Below are 11,721 nucleotides of genomic sequence, written 5' to 3'. Positions count from 1 at the left end.
GCATCCAGCAAAATCAGAGTCGGAATACCCAATGATCTCTAACTGATCCGACCTCCTATATGTGAGCATGTACTCTTTTGTTCTCTGTAAGTACCTCATAACCCGTTTGGCTGCTTTGCAATGATCCATCCCGGGATTGCTCAAATATCTGCCCAACATGCCAACTATAAACGCAATATCTGGACGCGTACATACTTGAGCATACATAAGACTCCCTATAGCTGAAGAATAAGGAATCTTCTCCATTTCCTGGATTTCAAGATTGGTCTTAGGGCATTGACTAAGGCTGAATTTATCTCCTTTGGCGACAGGGGTGTCACCTGGTTTACTGTTTTGCATGCCAAACTTCTTTAAAACTTTATCGATATAGTTCCTTTGTGACAATCCCAGAATACCCCGAGAACGATCCCGATGTATCTCGATTCCTAAAACAAAGGAGGCATCACCAATATCTTTCATTTCAAAATGTTTTGATAGAAAACTCTTGGTGTCGTGCAGTATGCCTATATCATTTGTGGCAAGCAATATGTCATCAACATATAAAACTAGGAATATATGTTTACTCCCACTGAACTTGTGATACACACATTCATCAATAACATTTGCCTCAAAACCATATGAGATAATTATTTGATGAAACTTAAAGTACCATTGACGAGAAGCTTGTTTGAGCCCATAGATGGATTTGGTTAGCTTATAAACCATTTTCTTTGGGTCTCCCAACACAAAGTTTTCTGGTTGTACCATATAAATTGTTTCCTCAATGTCACCATTAAGGAAAGCAGTCTTAACATCCATCTGATGTAACTCAAGATCAAAATGTGCAACAAGTGACATAATTGTCCTAAAAGAGTCTTTCGTAGAAACCGGAGAGAAAGTCTCTTTATAGTCAATTCCTTCCTTTTGAGTAAAGCCTTTAGCTACCAGACGTGCTTTATACCTTTCCACATTACCTTTTGAATCCCTTTTGGTTTTAAATATCCATTTACAACCAATGGGCTTCGCACCAGAAGGTAATGAGATGAGTTCCCAAACTTTATTGTCTTGCATTGACTTGTACTCTTCATTCATGGCTTCGATCCATTTATGAGAATTGGAGCTTTGCATGGCTTGATGAAAGTTAATTGGGTCATCTTCCATCACTCCAGTTTCATCCTCATGTTCCTGAAGAAATACTATATAATCATCCGGAATAGCATTTCTCCTTTCTCTTGTGGATCGTCTTAATTGCACAGGCTCTTGAGGTTGTTGAGTTTGTTCCTCAGGAACAATCATTTCATGTTGATGTTGAGGTTGAACAATATTGTCAGATGGTTGAGGATCTGAATTTACTTCATGATCAATGACAGGTATTAAAACTTGTACATTGTCAAAAGCAACAGTGGATCCCTCTTCATCTTCAAAGACAATGTTTCTTACTGGATTTCTCCCCCCAAACTCAACATCCTCAAAGAATGTAGCAGTTCCCGTCTCAAAAATTGACCTTGTACTGGGATCATAAAACTTAAAACCCCTTGATCGCTCTGCATAGCCAACAAAGTAGCTGCTTACAGTTTTGGAATCCAATGTCCTTTTATGAGGTCTATAAGGCCTCGCCTCAGCTGGACAGCCCCAAATATGTAAATGGTTTAGACTAGGCTTGCGACCCGTCCAAAGCTCATAAGGTGTTTTAGCAGCCGCTTTAGTTGGCACTCGATTTAGGATATAAGCTGCTGTTTTTAGTGCTTCACCCCAGAGTGATTCTGGTAAAGTAGAATGACTGATCATACTTATTACCATATCCTTAAGAGTGCGGTTTCGTCTCTCAGATACACCATTCATGTTAGGCGATCCTGGCATAGGATATTGAGGGACAATTCCACATTCCGCTAAGTATTTAGCAAACGGTCCTGGACGTTGTTCACCTGAACCATCATATCTACCGTAGTATTCACCACCACGGTCAGACCTGACATTTTTAATCATTTTGTTGAGTTGTAACTCAACTTCGGCTTTAAACGTTTTGAACACATCCAAAGACTGTGATTTTTCATGAATTAAGAATATATAGCCATATCTCGAATAGTCGTCTATGAAGGTAATGAAATATTGTTGACCATTCCAAGTAGCTGTAGGGAATGGTCCACAGATATCTGTATGAATTAATTCTAAGACGGCTGATGTTCTGTAGGCTCCTAATTTCTTACTTTTGGTTTGTTTTCCCTTGATACACTCAATACAAACATCAAGGTCTGTAAAATCAAGAGATCTTAAAATCTCATCAGATACTAATCGCTCAAGTCGAGCTTTAGAGATGTGACCTAAGCGTTTGTGCCATAATGAGGCTGAATTTTCTTTTTCTAATTTACGCTTTATACCTCTGGAACTAAAATGCAGGTTTTCATTATAACGTGAAACAGTGTCTAGCAAATATAGATTGTCATAAGCATTAAGTAAACCGGTTCCAATAACATTAGAATTGATAGATAAACTAAATTGTCTGTTTACAAATGAACAAGAATAACCAGATTTGTCCAAAACAGAAACTGAAATCAAATTCCGTCTAAAACACGGAACAACAAAAGTATCTAACAAATTCAAATAACAACCAGTTTTCATAAGTAATCTAAAATGCCCAATTGCTTCAACTTCTACCGTCTTGCCATCTCCTACATAAATGCATCTTTCAGCATCACTTGGCGACCGGTAGCTCAGGCAACCCTGCAATGAAACACAAATGTGAGTAGTAGCACCCGAATATATCCACCATGTGTTTCTTGGTACTGAAGCTAAATTAGTTTCAGAACAAACCAAAGTAAGAAATGTACCTTTCTTTACGCGCCATGCGTGATATTTTTGACATTCCTTCTTCACATGTCCAGGCTTGCCGCAGAAGAAACAGCCATGCTCGGCCTTTGGTTTCTTTGGCTCTGGACCCTTACAAGCAGCAGCTTCACCTTTTTTCGTTCTTTTGCCCTTATCTTTAGAAGTGCTTACCATATGTGCAGATTCGGATTTCTCTTGCTTCAGTCTCTCTTCTTCTTGTACACAAAAGGAAATCAGTTCATTGAGATTCCATTTTTCTTTCTGACAATTGTAACTGACTTTGAACTGATTAAATTGTGTTGGGAGAGAGATAAGGACCAAATGCACAACCAAATCATCAGATAGGTCGAGCTCTAATGCCTTAAGCTTAGAAGCAAGATGAGACATCTACATGATGTACTCCCGAACGTTTCCCTTGCCTTTATACTTCATGGAAATCAAGCTTGCTAAGTGCGTACTTGTTTCAGCCTTATCGTTTTTTGTAAAACGTTTCTGAATTTCGGTAAGAAACTCACTAGCACTTGTAACCTCATCAATTATAGCACTCCTAAATACTTCTGGAATACCGCGCTTCATGATCATAAGACTCATCCTGTTAGATCGATCCCACTTCTCATAGTATAACACATCCTCAGATGTACTATCATCAGTGAGTTCGTCCAGCTTAGGGTGTCTGAATGATAAGTCTAGATCCATGCAGCCTAAGAGAATCATCATATTCTCTTTCCAGTCCTTAAAATTAGTCCCATTTAGAACCGGGACACTATTCATGTTTGCAGATATAGAAGTAGCAGACAAAAAAGCTGAATAGAGAAAAAAATAATAATAATAAGGGAAATTATCATTTGTATACCCTTATTTTACTCCATTATCAAAAATACTACAACACTTTGAGGGTGTATCAATCGTCCACCCTAAGTTGACAAAATGTATCAGCTGACCACCAAACCGTTAGTTGCCGTTTAAGTATGATGACGTCAGAAGGGTAATTTGGTCTTTTCATATGATACAAGTGATAATTTAAGGGTATACAAGTGATAAAAAGAGAATTTAAGGGTATACAAGTGATAGTTTTCAAGGGTAAAATCGTCAATTCACTGTACTTCCGTTAACTTTCAAACGGCAACTAACGGTTTGGTGGTCGGCTGATACATTTTGTCAACTAAGGGTGGACGATTGATACACCCTCAAAGTGTTGTAGTATTTTTGATAACAGAGCAAATATAGGGTATACAAATGATAATTTCCCTAATAATAATAATACTCACATTAAATAACTCAAGTAATAATCTTTAAAAATTAAAAAAATTATAACATTTCAAGATACCTAGCACAACATTAGTAACAAGTCTTTGGACTATAATACTAATTGTAAATGGTACTCTTGTTGCAATTATCAAATTTTGACAATAAATTATGTCAAGTAATGAACCAATCTTTGGATTAGTAAATTACTCACATTAAGTTATCTTAATAATCGTCACAAATTTACCATCACAAGTGTGTGTGTAATTAGGCCAAATATTAACCTTCCTTTGGGTCGATTAACATCCGCAGGAATTACACAAACACAAACATCTAACACTTCAAATAAACTACTCTACACAAGAGATATCACTTTGGTGACTTCTTGTTTTAATTAGCATATCAATGTTAGACCAATAATAAACTTATGTTATAAATCATTTTAATTTAAAGATTATAAAACCATAACCGAAATAATTGATAAAACCGAAACCGAAACGTGGTCTAACCACAACAATTACAAAATTTCAAGCAAAATGATATTAATAACTCAATAATCTAATCATGGATGTGGCTCTGATACCACTTGTTGTCCTCTTAATCTTCATAACATCCATATTAAATTACTGAGAAATACGAAAGCGGAAGCGTACCTGAATCCATGGTGATTCGTAGTGGTTCTTGAGTGTAGGAGATGGACTTCCAATCTTCTCTTTTTCTTGAGTTTAGAATTCTCTTTGAGAGGATTAGAGAATTACAAAAGATTATTAGAGAGATTGGGGACCATAACCCCTTTTTATATAAATATCGTGACTATTAGTTTTCTTTTAGAAAACCCAACAGTCACGTATTTATGATAATAATTACTTCAGCCCCTCATTAAAGTGATGATTAAATTCTGGTATCTATGCATTTAATCCACAATAATTATACCCTTAACCATTTAATGAACTTCAATTAGATCACTTAATTCTTGGCTTATTAAATAATAGCACACACATTTTATTTATTTCATGTGTGGCCCCAAATATATTAGATTAATATAAAATTAATCTAACATAAGATGCTTAAGTGAACTCAACAACCCAAGCGATGGCAAGGATGTGCAATTTTCACAATTTTCTAATTTAAGGACCTCTATCACGGAGAAAGATGGATCTCCTATCCAAGAAGGAAATCTTTGCCCACCGTAGCACATAATTGTGAGTTTCTTGATATTTGGATAAGGTTTTAGCACGTCAAGTACACTTTCTTCTAAAACCTCTCTTCGGGAGCTGTCAAACTTAGACCTCCACAGTAAGGACAATGATTCTAGATTCTTTTTCTCCCATAATGCAGCTTCTTTTGCCTCCCGCGGGTCATTCACATTCTCTAATCTCGAAATGCAAAGTTCTCCATTGAGAAGTGTTAATCTCTTCAGATCTTTCAAGCCGGATGATCTGGTACCCGTGCCCACAATAAAATTAGATAGCACCTGAAGATTCTTTAACTCCTTTATTCCAAATGGCATCTCTTTTATTAAACATGCACCCATTATATCAAGACGGCGCAAATTAATCAACTTTCTGATGTTGGATTAAAGGAAAATCTTATTGTGTTTGGAAGAAAAGAAAATTTACAGAGGAAAAGAATATTCTTGAACTGAATGTTTATTATTAGTATTTCATCATATAACAAAATAGAAATACAATCTATTTATATCAAGCTCGTGAGCTTAACTAACTGCATAAAACGAAAACAAAAAATAACAAAATAAAAGATGCAGAGCACAATAGACAAGTGTAATTAATTAACCTGAGCTGTCAATGATCTGGCACACTCTCAATCACTCTGCTGACTTGGCTTCTTTGATCACTCTTTGCATTGACTGGTCTTTGACTAAGAAGCTGAGATGTGCTTCCTTAATAGCCCCCCTTAAACTCAACGGGCAAGGTTGCACATTGAGTTTGCTTCTGAAAAAGTTAAAATGACTAAAGGTTAAGGGTTTGGTTAAGACATATGCAATTTGTTCTTCATTGGGTATATAATTGATCTGCAATTCCTTGGCAACAACTTTGTCTCTGATGAAGTGCATATCCAGTTCAATGTGTTTGGTTCTTGAATGATAAACTGGGTTCTTTACAAGCTCAGTGGCACTCTTGTTATCACACCATATCACTGGAGTTGAAGTGCACTGCAGATTCATTTCACTGAATAATGATTGAAGCTAAGTAATCTCTGCACAAGCTGAAGCAAGAGATTTATATTCACTTTCAGCACTAGATCTAGTCACAACTGATTGCTTCTTAGAAGACCATGAGATTAGATTGTTTCCCAAGTAAATACAGTATGCACCAACTGATTTCCTGTCATTAATGTCACAAGCCCAATCTGCATCTGTGTATCCAGTTAGTGTCAGCTCTCCTTCAATTCTAAATTTCAGTCCATAATCATGAGTTTCCTTTAAGTATCTCAACACTCTCTTGCACGCCATTAGATGCTGTAAAGTTGGCATAGCAACATATTGACTATCTCAGGCCTTGTAAGTATCACATATTGTAAGCCTCCAACTAAACTTCTATATGCTGAAGGATCTTCAATGAATTGACCAAGTGAACCATCAACTTGTTTTTGAAGTTTTGTTCCTGTAGTCATTGGTGTGTCACAGCCTTTACAGCTTAGAAGCTCTGCTTTTGCCAAATGAATTCTCATAGGGAGGTGGGAATGGGATTCTTATTCCCTTAAGTGACCATATTACCCTCACTTAAATTATAAAATTTCTATTTTATCATTTTTTATATTATTATAGTAATTTTTATTAATATTAATTATAATGGACAATGATTATAATAATAATAATAATATTATGGTCCAATAGCCACGTCAGTATTTTGGTCCAATAGCCATCCGTTTTGTTGGCCGTCCACATCAGTATTTAAAAATGTCATCCGTTTTGTTGTCCGACTTCTCGTTAGTTGTGAAATGGCCAAAATATCCCTAAAATATATAAAACATTTAAATTATAATAAAACGCACATAATAAAAGGTTAGAGGATTTAAACACGTAAAAGTTGAAATGTTAGTGAGATTTGGAATACAAAATGATAATTTTACCCTTTATAAATATGCATTCTCCACTATTTAATAATGATACTACTGTTTTATACTGAAGTTTATTTATTAACAGCCAAATTCAAAGCTATTTTTAATAGTTCTTTTGCCATTAGAAAAGTTATACATTTATTTTTGTTTATTATTGATGACTTGATTGAACAAAAATCTTTTCTGCCTAAAAAAGGTTAGTACATTGTGTTAGATTTATTTCTCACATATTGTAGATTGACATAGATCATTCTAATTGTTTTTCATGTTTTACCAGATTAATATGTGACTGATGTCAAATATTAAAGAGCACTTTTGGCAGACTCATTTATTAAATGATCAAATATTATGTTAATGAGTCTAATTTTGTCATACCCTATATAGTAGTCCATTATGGGCAAGTATAACCTTCAATTGTGTTATTTTAGCTCATAATGGAATGGGCAATTTTGTAGTAACACATGAGGGGTCCCTGCACTCAGTTATAATATTTAAGTACCTTCAGCTTATTCGGAGTTCACTATTCATAGAATATGGGGTATGAGTACAGTGCACCTCTCTCTCTCTCCCTCCCTCTTAGGCGATTGTGTTTGTGTGCATAGTGAGCTTGATTTTGCAGCTGAAATTTAAGGTAGAATCACTGCAAATTAGAAGAAAAAAATGTTAGACTCACGAGTAAGAGGCAAGCTGGATAATAAAATTTGGATTCATGGCCAATCAAGGTAAATCTCAAACTTTTATCTAATGAATATTTTTACTTGGAAATGTAAGATAAAAGGCATAAAGCTCAAATTTATCTCAGCACATAGTTGTACAAGTGTCTACACACACACACACACACACACAACATTACTCTGGAGACTAGGGTACTAATTCACCCCATTTCATGTACTTACTGGCTGATATTGTGGAGTGAACTGCATATATATAAATATATAGCGTCACTCTGGAGACTAGGGTACTGATCCACCACAATTATATATAATTGTATGTCCACATATAAAATGATAACAATAATAATAAAAAGAGCGATGCATGCTAAATTTTTTATAAATATGATGATAATAAATAAATAATATTATATGACATAAGTATATTTATTTTGAAAAACATATAATTAATAATCATACAAAATTCAACTAAACATACACACATACAATATTTAATTATATCATCTCTTACCATATCATATATCATATGATCCTAAACACTACTAAAGAAACGCAAATTAATGACAAAATTTTCATAACAGATAACATTGTGTCACAAATATATCATTTATGTGTACGACATGTTCGTGACATATAATTATATGTCAAGATTACATGACTTATTCGTGACTTATAACTTACTGACATAAGTAAATGATAGATATATGTAATGCTAATTTTTTAATAAATTAAAATGACAAGTCGTTTTACGATACCATCTAACATTGTTTACGAAGCATGACAGGCATTGTCATAGATTGAAATGACATCGTTTCAAACCATGACAGGCATGGTATGCAATGACGTCGTTTTTTTATTATTAATTCAATTATTTAATTTTTCTTTAATAACTTTAATTACAAAAATACCATTGTAATATAACATTGATTTTTACATTTTTTGAGTTTCGACGATGCTTGTGCACTATGATAGACATTTGTCATGAACTTTTAAATATAATTGAAACTTTAAAATTAAATTGTTTTAAGTTAACCCTCTTTTATGACTAATTGCACCTCCACCTTAATTTAAAACAAAACCCAAATGCCAAACGTCTTTCTTTTTAACTCGCATAGCCCCCCTTCAATTTCTCCAAAGGAGCCAAACTAGAACCAGCAACCTCCAACTCCAAACGACCTAAACTAACCCCCTTCTACTCGGTGCATGCTCACATCTCTATTGCATCTGCTACTAATATCTCCACAACTCCTCCACTAGCTCCGGTATGTCGTCTCCTCTGTCCTAACTCTTATGTGTTCTTAGGAAGTGATATTTTAGAATGAACATTTATTATAATGATTTGATTGTTTTTGTTTCTTATTAAGTTAAAATTAAATTATTGTGAATGGAATTTGAAAATTAGAAAGAAAAATTTTATTGATCATTTCTAGGTTTTTTTAAATTATTGAAGTTATGTTAGGGATTTAGATCTTAAAATTTAATTTTACACCACATAAGGGTTTAATCTTTATGGTAGTTATAAAATTGTAAATAATTTTCTAAACTGTACTCTATTACTTTATTAGTTCATAAAGTGTTTAAGGTGAAATATATATGTTTGAGGCTTTTTATAGTTCATGTTTTACGTTGAAAGTTATCAGTTAGGTACAATAAGACTACATTAAGATAATTGAGAGTTTTATTGATGTTGCACTTTCTCAAATTGTATACGTCAATTTGAGGCCATATTGAAGTTTATTAAAGCAAATAATTGTCAAAATAATGGCTAACAAAGCTGGTGGCTTTAACAAGCCAAATTCAAATTGGCTTTGACAGCCACCAATCTAGAAGAATGAAGAAACTTTGAAGCAGCAAATATTGAAGGGGAAAAGTGCCACCCAAAGAAAACAAGGAAAAAGAAAAAGGAAGAGTTGAAGCTTCCAAATTTGAACAAAGACAAAAAGAAAGAACAAGAAAAAATGGAATTTGGCAGCAGCGCTCTTTGAAGAAGGAAAAAGAAGAATGAAGAAGATAATGACAGTGAGAAAAAATTAATATTTTAATAGCTAATTTTGGCTATAAAAAAGGAGAGCTCCCCATTTCATTTTGGCATAAAAAATTTGTGAGTGAGAAAGCAAAGAGCTTGAGTAATTTGAAAGGCTTAAAATTGCCTTTAAAATTACTCAAGCTCCTGTGAGTCTAGTGAGTGAGAGATTGAGTGTATTGAGATTCTAGGTAGTGAGCCAAAATATTACAATACTTGTAATCCTCATATCACTAGTAAAATATTTTCCTTCTATTTTCGCCCGTGGATATAGGCTAAAAGCCGAACCACATAATTTCCTGGTGTCCTCTTTCTGCTTGTTCTTTATTTTTTTCTTCCAAGTTCATTTTATCTGTGGTCCTATTTCACCCACTAATTTCCTAATTGTGGTATCAGAGCTACTGGTTGTATTTTTTTTTTGGAGTCGTTGGTACTGTTCACGTAAAAGTATTATTCACGTATAGGATACTATTCACGTATACGGTACTGTTCACGTATACTGTTCCTGTTCACGTGAAGTGGTGGGAGCTAATCTTAGCAAAGTTAGTTTGTGGTGAAAAGCGATGGCGGAAAAATATGAAATTGAAAAGTTCAACTGAAATAATTTTTCATTGTGGAAAATGAAGATAAAAACTGTATTGAGGAAAAATAATTGCTTGACAGCAATTGGAGAAAAGCTCATGGAGATAATTGATGACAAGTGGAACGAGATAGATGGCAACGCTATTTCTATTTACACTTAGCACTTGCGGATGGAGTATTATGCAGTTTGGCAGAGAAAAAGACAACAAAGGAAATATGGGATACTCTCACAAAATTGTACGAGGCCAAATCGCTGCACAATAAAATCTTCTTAAAGAGAAGACTCTAGACTCTAGACCCTTTGAATAATAGAATTTACATCAGTGACCAATCACATCAACACCTTAAAGACTCTATTTTCACAACTCATTAACGTTAGGTCCTAATATAAAGGAAAATGAACATGTGGAGCTTCTACTTCAAAGTCTACCAGATTCGTATGATCAACTCATCATTAATTTGACAAACAATACCCCAGCGGACAGTCTAGTTTTCGATGATGTTGCAGCCTCTGTATTAAATAAGGAGGGCAGGAGGAAAAATAAAGAAGACAGACAAACAAGTTCGCAGTAAGCAGAAGCACTATCAGTGACGAGTGGGAGATCAATGGAACGTGGCCCCAGTAGAAATCACAATCATGGTAGATCAAAATCTAGAAGTAAGAAGAATATTAAATGCTACAACTATGGCAAGAAAGAGCACATCAAGAAAGACTGTTGGAACAACCAGAAGAGAAGAGAGGGCAAATAACCTGAGTCATCAAATGCTCAGGGGTGTGTAGCAAGTACCTAGGATGATAGCGAAATTCTCTACAGCGAGGCAACAACTGTTTTAGAAGGCAGAAAATGGCTATCTAACGTCTGACTCATAGATCCAAGAGCTACCTAGCACATGACCTCTCAGAGAGAACAGTTCCACACATATGAACCTTTCTCAGGAGGATCTGTATATATGGGTGACAATCATGCATTGGAGATCGTTGGTATTGATACTATCAAAATAAAAATATTTGATAGTACAATTCGTACAATTGGGGAGGTACGACATGTCAACGCGCTGAAGAAAAATCTATTGTCTTTAGGACAAATAGATAGTCATGGGTGCAAAACTCATGTGGAAAATGAAATTATGAAGATTGTTAAAGGTGTACTTGTACTGATGAAGCCAGAAAAGATCGGTGCCAATCTATTCATACTTAAAAGAGAAACACTACATTAAGCTGATGCTTGTGTTGTATCAAATAGAGAAGAGTCAATGATGATGTGGCATATCAAACTTGGTCACATGTTGGAACAAGGTTTAAAGATTCTCTCT

The sequence above is a fragment of the Citrus clementina genome, unplaced genomic scaffold (genome assembly GCF_000493195.1).
Source record: "Citrus clementina cultivar Clemenules unplaced genomic scaffold, Citrus_clementina_v1.0 scaffold_3, whole genome shotgun sequence".
In the NCBI taxonomy this organism is placed as follows: domain Eukaryota; kingdom Viridiplantae; phylum Streptophyta; class Magnoliopsida; order Sapindales; family Rutaceae; genus Citrus; species Citrus x clementina.
Note: the sequence above shows the minus strand (reverse complement) of the source record.